The 11,153-nt window shown below is 39.6% G+C and overlaps 1 long non-coding RNA gene across 6 annotated transcripts in view; it reads left to right on the top strand.

Annotated features, from left to right (window-relative positions):
• The first annotated feature begins 942 nt into the window (after positions 1-942).
• Positions 943-11,153, top strand: part of LOC138744844 (uncharacterized) — a 154,948-nt gene continuing 144,737 nt past the window's right edge. For all 6 annotated transcript variants that reach the window (XR_011345811.1, XR_011345806.1, XR_011345810.1 and 3 more), the window contains exons 1-2: positions 943-1,021; positions 2,610-2,723. This is a non-coding gene — a long non-coding RNA (uncharacterized lncRNA). The remainder of the gene's footprint in view (positions 1,022-2,609; positions 2,724-11,153) is intronic.

Raw genomic sequence — 11,153 nt, 5'->3', positions numbered from 1 at the left:
AATACAGGCCTTGCAGCTTCTCCCTTTGCCATCTTGAACCACAGCCAGCAGGGCAAGACAAACAGTCCATTTATATACGCCCCATTCAGAACAAGCCCCTAATTCTGCAGACTGCAAAATGAAATTTGCATTGCAAAACCGGAAGGATAATAGAAATTTGTGTCGGGATCGCTTGATCTATTTTAGAGGGAAAAAAATAGATTTTTCCATATAAAAATACAACAGCAAAGCAATTTGCATTACATTATCAGTGGTATGCACTAGAAAGATTTATACGAAAGGTTACTCACTGTCTCTCTATTCATGCATAGATTTAAGTTGCTTTGTACACTTTATATTTTAAATGTGAATCATGGAAGGGTCATGAAGATGTGCTAAAATCTTATTTACTCAATACTAAAGCAAGTACAATTGAGCTTCAAAGTTTTGCATTAACTGCCTGCAGCTTTGTTATAGCCAGTGATTCACGAGTCTTTTGATGACCCAAAAGCGAGTTACTTGCCTTGTTCCAATTGTTTCTTGTTTGACTAGATTTGAATATGTGACGACAGTTTGGATAGGTTTGAGGCAGATGGTTTTTGACATTTTTCTTGGCATCAGTTGCACACCACACATTGGGACACTTTCATCCTTTGTTTATCCTTCAGTAAGAAAGCTGCAAAAAAGTTGATCATTAATCTGGAATTTTAAAAATACTGGTTTAGGCATGCTTCAGGGTAAATGTAATGTGGTGCAAACCTCAATTAACACTGAGCAACAAAGCTGTGTTATTTGTTTTGTATTGAAGTTAACCTCACACAAAAGTTCAAGGTCAGTGTTGTAAATTATGTAACAATATATAATGTACATAGCTGATAATTGCTCTGCAACCAGCAGAAGGCATGACCTCTTGTTTAAGAATTGTCTTGTAGTGCTGACATTTATTTTGGCAGATACCATCAGGGTTTGGTTTTCAGACACTTGGAATCAACACACAAAGATGTTGGAGGAACTCAGCCGGAGTTCCACGGGAGTTAAAGAGGTATTACCAATGTTTTGGGCACAAGGTTTAAAGGCTGGGGAAAGAGAATGGGAAGGGGAGGAGTGCAGACAAGCAGACAAAAGTTGTTAATTGGATATGATAGGAGGAAAGGTGAGAATTGAATTTGGCTCTATGAAAGGAGACAGGGAAGAGACAGGTTAACAGAAACTGGTGGTCAATGTTAATGCCATCTGGTTGGAGGGTGCCCACTTGGAAGCTGAGGTGTTGTTTCTCCTATTTGCAGGTGCTATCAACCTGGCAGTGCACAAGACCATGGACAGACATGTTAGCAAGGAATCTGAATGGCTCAAAACATTAGTAATATAACTTTATATCTTATGGATATAAAGTAATTTCAGTAATTTTAGTTTTGACTACAATCACAGCAACTGCAGACTTTTGTATCAGGCTTGAAGAAAATAAACTTTCAGGAAGTCTCCATTTTTTTTATTTCCATAAAATACATCTACTTGTACATGGATGTAATGAGGTCACCTAAATGAGCAGTACAGTTAGCTTAGCAGTTAGTGCAACACTGTAACACCGCCAGCAATTGGGACCAGGGTTTGAATCCGGTGCTGTCTCTCAGAAGTTTGTGCATTCTCCCCATATCTGCGTGGGTTTTCTCTGGATCTCCAGTTTCCTTCCACCTTTTAAAACGTACCGTGGGTGGGTTGTAGATCAATTGGATGTAAATTGGGTGGAATGGGCTTGTGGGGCAAAAGGGCCTATTTCGTACTGTATTTAGATCTTCAGTTCAAGTTTGAAAGAATAAAACTGATGCAACAGAAAAACAATTTAAAAAGATGTACCTTTTTCACAAAAATTAATTTGATAAACTGTTTATCCATAAAGTTGTTCTGACCCTATCATGTGGTAATAGATATGTGTTAATGTTAATATTTAAAGTTAAGTTGAAATATTATATTTTATTTCTTAATAGGATAGTCGTGAGGTTGGTGACAGAGTGACACACAGGTCACAGCATGCTTGCAAAGACATCAACACACTCAGAGCAAAGTGTCAGTTTCAAGTTGCAGTGTCCAGAAGAACAATGTCATCATTTTTAATTAAAACTGAAAAGCTGTTTAGAGGCATTTTTTGTTGACACAATATTCTTGGAGTGACATATGGCTAGACTTTCTAGAACCAGAACCACTTAAGTCCTCATGAACAAGAAAAATGAAACTCATAGCCATTTGAACACTTTATACCTAAGCCTAATACTAATATACTAATACCTAAGCCTCTTGAATCAGAAGTGAGGTCATATTCAGAGTTGTGATGTCTACAAGCCAGAGTTAGAAGAGAGATCATGGTTGATAAGAAACTGGGGTCGACAACTGTTTAAAATTCCAATAGCTAATCATATGTTTTCTAGGAATTAACCCAGACCTCATTGGTGATGTAATCTCATATGATCTTAAAGGTGTGTATATAGCTTCATCTCTCTTTCTCCATATCCATATCCGAAGGCAGAGGCATCTTTAGACCAAAAGATTGACAGCATTCTCTGGAGAAGGATGTGCTGTTCTAAGTGGCTTTAAAGTGAGCAAGACCACTTCTGACTATCTCTTTTTGTTCTTAGAGGACAGCCTCATCATGGAAAGAAGCCTCAGAAGAAGCTAAAGAGGGAGTGAAGAAAACCAGTGTGAGATTTTAAGAAGAAGTCTCTTCCTGGGGAAACAACTCAACAAGATTTGTGAGTTTAAACAGTCTAAGGACAGGGTCAGTGTTAACAAACACTTTATTACTGCTTTAAGCAACAATTTAAAAGAACTTGATATTTCATAATCTCTTCCGAACTACAATTTAATCGACCTTCAAGTTCAACACGACTTTAAAATACTGGGCCTTAAAACTAACTTTTTAGACTCAAGTTTAAACTGAAATAGTTTGGACTTTAAAACTAACTTTTTAGACTCAAGTTTAAACTGAAATAGTTTGGACTTTAATACTTTAATACAATTACATTCAGGCATTCAGCAGGTTTAAGCTTAAAGTTAAGTTTGGAGTTAAGTGAGAACTGTTATGTGGTTAATAGTTTAATAAAAAAATATTATTTTGAACTTACTACTGTCTAGCAAATCTTCCATTGCTGCTCCTGTATTAGTACTAACGAGGGTAATTTAGTTTGTAACAGTGTACATAAAGAGGAAAAACCCAACACCCAACCCCAACCAACCAATTTTCCCCTGCAACCGTGTCTGCCTGTCCCACATCGGACTTGTCAGCCACAAACGAGCCTGCAGCTGACGTGGACCTTTACCCCCTCCATAAATCTTCGTCCGCGAAGCCAAGCCAAAGAAAGAACATAAAGATCTAACAACGCACACAATTAACAAATTATTGACAACCGCCCGTGGGCTGATCTCGCCTCCAACCGTGCATCTTGGCGCCTCACAGTTCGGCGGGCAGCAACCTCCTTTGAAGAAGACCACCTCACTGACAAAAGACGAAGGAGGAAAAACCCAACCCCCAACCCACCAATTTTCCCCTGCAACCGTGTCTGCCTGTCCCGCATCGGACTTGTCAGCCACAATCGAGCCTGCAGCTGACGTGGACATTTACCCCCTCCATAAATCTTCGTCCGCGAAGCCAAGCCAAAGAAAGAACATAAAGATCTAACAACGCACACAATTAACAAATTATTGACCACCGCCCGTGGGCTGATCTCGCCTCCAACCGTGCATCTTGGCGCCTCACAGTTCGGCGGGCAGCAACCTCCTTTGAAGAAGACCACCTCACTGACAAAAGACAAAGGAGGAAAAACCCAACCCCCAACCCACCAATTTTCCCCTGCAACCATGTCTGCCTGTCCCGCATCGGACCTGTCAGCCACAATCGAGCCTGCAGCTGACGTGGACTTTTACCCCCTCCGTAAATCTTCGTCCGCGAAGCCAAGCCAAAGATTGTCCTCACCAATATCTCTTCAAACTCCAATTTGATTTTTGTATAAATAATAGATATTTCAGATATTTGAAGATCATCAGCAGAAAAATGTTGATCGAAGCCTGAAAAAAAAACACACAAATGCTGGAGAAACTCGGGTCAAACAGTACCTTATGTAGCAAAGATAAAGATACATCATCAATGTTTCAGGTTTGAGCCCTTCATCGAGGTGTGCTACATAAAGGCACTGTTTGACCCGAGTTTCTCCAGCATTTGTGTGTTTTTTCACTTAACCACGGTGTCAACAGAATCTTGTGTTTTACCTGCTGATGGGAGCCTACTCTAAGTATCTAAAGGAGCTCAAATTTTCCATCCATCACAATCAAACAAGTTCAAATTTATTGTCGCATTATAAATGGGAAAGTGAGAAGGATTTTTTTTGTGAGCAGTCCAGCAAGTCAACTCTAACATGCATGCAGCCGTACCAAGTAGAACACAATTACAAATGCGGCACGTTATCTCTGTGGCACGGTTCATCCACAAGACCGATGACTGCGGGGGAAGAAACAAGTCTTTGAGCCAGCTGATGTGCAATTTCACATTCTTCAACCTTCTCCCCAATGAGAGGAGGGTGAAGAGAATATGTCCAGAGTAGAATACAAGAACAGGGATGTTGAGGTTTATAAGGCACTGGTCAGACCTCAGAATTGTGAGAAGCTTTGGGTTCATTATTTACATAAAGATATGGTGACGTTGGAGATGGTTGAAGGAGGTTCAATAGAATGATTCCGGGAATGCAAGGGTCATCATCTGAGGAGTGTTTGACAGCCCAAAGCTTATACTTATTGGAATTTAGGAGAATGAGGGGTGATCTCATTGAATGTTTGAATGTTGAAAGGTAAAGGTTGTTTCTCATGGTGGGAGAGTCAAGGACAAGAGGGCACAACTTCAGAAATGAAAGGTGTCTGCTTAGAACAGCAATGCTTCAGAATTTCTTTCACCAGAGGGTGGTAAATCTGTGGAATTTGTTGCCACAGGTATTTGTGGAGGCCAGGTCATTTGGTGTATTTAAGGCAGAGATTGGTAGGTTCTTGATATTCCTAGTCATCAAAGGTTATGAGCAGAAGTGTGGGCAGTGGGGCTGAATGGGAAAATGGACTAACTCATCGTTAAATGGCAGGGTGGACTCGATGGGCTGAATGGCTTATTTATGTTCCTATGCCTTATGGTGTGGATGGGTTTGTCAGCATTTTGGCTGCTTTTCCCAGACAGCAGTAAGTGCAGTGGAGTCAAAGAAGGTTTGCATGATGCCCTGAGCTGCATTGACAACCGTCTGCAGCTTTTGGGCTGCCAGGCTGGAGAGCAGTTTCTTCCTGCAGGCTGTGAGATTGATGAGCAGTATTCTATAACTAAGCAAATCATCCAAAAAATTTTAGATACATTTATTTTAAATTATTTATTTTATGTATACATGTAATTATTATGTGTAACAGAGTTAAAAATGGGTATTAATAATTTCTATTCAATTCTGTATTTGTGAATTTTATTTCAATGAGTGACTTGTATTTACTGTCATTTTAATAATGTTTCCATTGGGAATGAGTTCAGAGGTGCACATCTCTTGTGCACCCCCTAAGCCCCTCCTTTCCTGTCTCTCAAACTACTGTAACCTTGCTAAGGGAGCAAAGGCTTAAAAAAAACAATGATGGTTGTATTATTTTGTCTTTTAAAGGGGAACAAATAAATGCTGGAAAACAATTCTGAGTCGTCTCTTCCTGTACACCCTATGCAAACTCGCTACACTATGCATTGTCCAAAGAAACACACTCATCTGTCTGTACATGCACAGAGGATAATAAACTTGAACTTCTGATCTTTGGCAGAGTAACTCCCATTTCACAGTAATGCCCCCAGCTAAGATGAGACAAGGTTAGCAGAGCCTGGACTTTTCTCTTTAGAGCAAAGAAGGATGAGAGGAGACTTGATTGAGGTCTACAAGATTCTGAATGGCATAGATAAGGTGGGCAGCCAGCACCTTTTTCCCAGGGTGGGCATAGCAAACTCCAAAGGACATATGTACAAAGTGAAGGGAGGGAAGTTTAGGGGGAGACATGAGGGATAAGATTGTTTCTTTTTAAAATAAGCACAGAGTAGTGGGTGCCAGGAATGCCTTGCCAGGGATGGTGATGGAGGCTGAAACATTAAGAGGTTCTTAGACAGGCACATGGGAGCTAGGGAGGATTTAGTACTTTTTTTTAAGGAATATGTGGGTCAGCTCCACATTGGGGTCCAAAGGGCCTGTACTGTTCTGTGATGTTTCCAATGGTGCACCTATAAAAGTTGTCACAGGTCATGGATGCATGCCAAACTTCCTTAGCCTAATGAGAAGATCAAGAATGAGTTATACAGGGGTCTGTTTAATTGATTCAAATTTGACAAAACAACCAAAAAAGTTATTGCCCTGAGAATGGAAACAAGGGAACATAGAATGAAGAACAGAAGAGTGGATATAGATGAACACACTTGATTTCATCTGATCTCTCAATGGATAAAGACCATTTAGGATGTACAATGAAGGGAAATCAGCTGCTAACATCACAAAATTTAAGGGTTTGTTAATGGTCATCTAGGTAAAGTTAATGAGGAAGTCAGGATTCAAACTTGTTAATTTTGATTGGAAACTCGTGATCAGACTGAATAGAGCAGTAGAATTTTATGATCCAAAACATGATTGTTGACCTGCTACGTACATTCTCAAAGATTTGTTTTTCGTGGCAAGAAATGTTCACAGGAAAGATAAGTTCCCACTGATGCACGGAGCTTCAGCTTCTTACAGGCAGAGTTGTTTGCCAATGCTTGTTTTCATTGTTTTTTCTACAAGTTTGGCAGACTTTATTTCCATAATTGTGTAGGATTTATCATTTAAATCAAGTTTACGTTTCCCAAATTTCCTGAGATGTCTGATGGCAGCCAGGATTATAACAAATGAGATAATTGGATGCCATTACAGGTTTTGGGAACAGCCAGATCAGAAGAGGCAAACAAAGAGGAAGAGGTTTGAGACATTTGTTGGCATCCAGCCTTGCTGCTGTTTAGATAGATTATCAAGTGTATCAAGAGTTCCCAGAGAACAGAGCTATATTCAAAATAAACCAAGTATAGCAGACACTTCAGGCTTTGTAGTCACGTAACCCCTGAATGATCATAGTAAAAAATAAATTGTTCTGTCGATTGGAGGAGAAATGTCAAAGCAACATTTGGGTCATAAAATTCTACTGTTCCATTGAGTCAGACAAAGAGTTTAGAATCAAAAATAATTCAAAAGCCAAACTGATTCATTATCTTTATTTTTAACCAAATGCCAGTCCCTGTCCATGCACATGAATTGGATCCCAATAATATCAATTAACTGCTCACGTCGTACTTTCTACGGAACAAGTTCCGTTACCTGGGTCTATCCATAAGCTGAATTTGTTCGCAAGGTGGAACAGGTACTTATGGTTCTTATTTAGCATTTGTGAGGTAACATTATGTGCACATGCCATTTGGGAAACAGACCATTTGTAAGTACGAGTTGTTCGTAGCCTGGATGTTTGTAACCCAGGGACTGCCTGTATATAGAATTATTTATTCTTCATAAAGTGTGAAGGTCTTCAGACCATGAATATATAGTAATATAAGTCATTGCTACATAAATTATTTACAGAGAGAAAAAAATTCTTAAGGTTGAAATGCAACCTCTACCTTTCTGTACTTTTAGCAATGGTAAGGAAGGGTATTTCTGAAATCGAATAGGTCTAAATCAAACCTATGCTTCAAAAAGAACAAGAGAATTTCCAACATGTAAAGCAAATAATATTGACGATGAAAATGAACAGAGGTCTATTCTAAATAAGTGCAGTAAGAGAAGGTGCAAAAGTTGAAGGAGAAATTTGCTGAGTCCCAAGATACAACACAGTCAGAACTTTGCTCAATCTGTTGGCTTTAGGTTTGATCGATGAGTTAGCAAAACAGAAGAAAATAGTAACTGATTTATGGTAAAAATGAAGTTATTTCAAGCCTGTAATTATGACAACTTGCTCTCAGAAGCGATGGGACAGGCTGGTGTTTGAAATCAATGATGGTTAAATTTAGAGGCATTGCTATCAGAGGGAAACCTGATTTGTGAGAACACATGAAAAATGTCCAAACAGGTAAATATTGACTTGTAAAAGTGAGCAGGATTCACAAATGAGACTGGCTGTTTTATAGATATGTGAAACAAGTAGTAAAAAATACAGATTATTTTGAAGTAACCAAAGCTTGTTACCAGTGAGAAAAAAAAATGTTTATTCGGGCAAGAAAGGTGGTGCAAAAGGCCACATTACTTTATACTTAATTTGGGCCAGTGGGAATTAGAGTAATTAAAAAGAGGGCACATAAAATGAGTGAAGTTTCACCATTTTCATCATTCAATTTTCCAAGAAATGAAGACAGAGGAAATTCTCACATAAAATGGGATCAAAATAATCGAAGGTGGTCTACAGATTCTTGCCACGGAAGTGAATGACAACATGAATCTGGAGGCTATTTTAAGGTGAAACACCACATTATATTGGCTCACGTTTTTTTTAAAGTAATTTTACTTTCATGACATGATTGCCTGACCAATCTATTGGAACTTTTATGAGGAAATCTCAGGTTGGGGACAAGGGAAAGGCTGTGGATGTTGTGCACTTGGATTTTCAAAAGGCCTTCGATAAGGTGTCGCATAAGAAGTTGCTTAATAAGATGAGAGCCCATGGAATTACAGGAAAGATATTAGATTGGGTGGAGTGTTGGCTGAAAGCCAAGGGTGGTTGTTTGCCGCTTACTGGTGGTGTTCTGCAGGGATCGGTGTTGGTCTTTATACGGAGCATATTGATGATTTTTATTATGTTTTGAATGGTTTTGTGGCTAAGTTTGCAGATGGCACCAAGATATGTGGGGGAGTAGGAAATGTTGAAGAAACCAAAAAGTTGCAAAAAGACTTGAACAGCTTAGGAGAGTGGGCAAAGAAATGACAGCAGAGATAGAATGTTGAGAATTATACAGTTGTACATTTTGGAAGAGAAAATAAAACAGGAAGATTACCATTTGGATGGGGAGAAAATTCAAAATTTGGAAGTGCAAGGGGACTGGGATAATAAAGATTAAACACCAGGTTGGACCGACAGTAAAGAAAGTGAATGCTATTTCAAGAGGAATAGTGTATAAGAGTAAAGAGGTGTTGATGAGGCTCTATGGGGCAATAGTGAAACCTTATTTTGAGTACAAGAGATGTAATGATGTTGGAGAGAGTACAGAGAAGATTTACCAAGATGATTCCTGGAATGCAAGGGCTAACATTTGAGGAACGTTGAATAGCTGTATTCATTGGAGTATAGAAGAATGAGAGGGGATCTCACAGAAACATTTCAAAAGCTGAAAAGATTGGACAGTATAGATGTGAATAAGATGTTTCCCCTGGTGGGTGAGTCCAGTACAAGAGGGCACAGTCTTAGAATTAGAAGGTATCCATTTAAAACAGAGATAAGGAGAAATTTCTTTAGCCAGAGGGTCGTGGATTTGTGAAATTAGTTGTCACATACAGCTGTGGAGGCCCGATCATTGGGGGGGAATTTAAGGAGGAGATTGATAGGTATCTCATTAGTCAGGGTGTCAAGGGATATGGGGGAAAAGGCCAGAATTTGGAACTAGATGTGAGAATGGTTTAGCTCAGGGTGGAGTTGCAGAGCAGACTTGATGGTCTACTTCTTTTCCTTTATCTTGTGACCTTGATGGTGATGACTTAAAAGGTGGACATCACAGTGCCTTTATGCAGAGCTGAGTCAGGAGCCGGCTTTCAGGGCTGAAGGAGGCAGGACAAGAGATGTAGGAGCGCCGCCCGCCACCATGACATCAAACTTGAGCACCAAGGGAAAGCTGTCTATACTCGAAAATGGCGACTGAAAAGCAGGTAAAAACACTAGTGGAGATCTGTGCAAACAGTATTAGGAAGATCTCCTGCACAATGTAATAACCTCTGCTAACCGTATGGGTTTTTCAAAAATTTAGGCTCCTGGGTCACAGGTTGACAGCGTCATCATCAGCCCACCCTTTTCTCCCACGTCATTACATTTGCTTTTTACCCCCTCGATAAAGGCATCTTGAGACTCACATTGGGTGCAGCAGTACACTGATTAAGCAGACTGAATATTCAGCTGGGTGACTAGAAAACATTGCACCTGAATGTGAAAAATCATGGCTAAATCTGAAAACAGTTGAAAGCATTGAAGTGATTTGAGTTAATATGATAGCAAAATACTAAAACCTTGCCGCCAGTAGTTATTGCAGGCTTCAAACCAAACCCCTTGGGAAGAAGTTAGCTCAAGAAAACTTCTTGATGAAGGAGTCATGTGATGGAGTAGTGGCCAGTAGGGGAACTCCAGCCCTCTCCAAAAAAGTTAAAAAAAGATAGAGAAAAAACAAAGGCACAAACATAAAAACCATAACAAAGTGAAAGTAAAAGTGTGGAGAAAATGGCAGCGAAGAAAGAAAAACCAAAAACAACGGGAAGAAAAGAAGAACGAAGGACGTTGGAGGAGGAAGGTGAAGGCCCGCCGTGGAGAGAGAAGCCCGCTCCCTGAGGTCAGTGGAAGCCCCGAACTCGGGACTACAAAAATGGCTCACAGAGCCAAACAAAAGTGCGCAACCGCGCAAGACAAAAATAACACTGACGGGAGGGGGGGACCAGCTGAGGAGTAAATCTCCATAGCTGAAACAGACAACTACAACACAACAGCAAGAGGAAAACATCGAAAATAACGAGAACAAGAAGGAAGAATAAAAATAAGAAATCAAAGAAACAACAGATGACCAACCCAGAGGAAGAAGACCAACACCAAGACACTTTTAATAAAAATAAGAAGACCAAAAATACCCAACAAAATAAAACAAACAACCCAACAAGAAAACCAGAAGAAACAGAGGTAAAGGACACAGAGTCTGGAGTGGACTCAGAAGAAGAGGAGGAAGAACACAGAGAAATGGAAGATGAAGAGAAGGGCAAGTACATGGATATATATTTTTTTAAAGAATATATGGAAACAGTAAAAGAATGGCAGACACAAGAATTCAGTGAAATAAAAAGAAGAATAAAAAGTACAGAAGAAAAAGTGAATAGATTAGAGATGATCATGACAAATATAGGAAAAAGAGTAGACAAGGTGGAAGAGCAAGA

Source organism: Narcine bancroftii, chromosome 10, assembly GCF_036971445.1.
Source record: "Narcine bancroftii isolate sNarBan1 chromosome 10, sNarBan1.hap1, whole genome shotgun sequence".
NCBI classification, from domain to species: domain Eukaryota; kingdom Metazoa; phylum Chordata; class Chondrichthyes; order Torpediniformes; family Narcinidae; genus Narcine; species Narcine bancroftii.
This window is presented reverse-complemented; position numbering and strand designations above follow the sequence as displayed.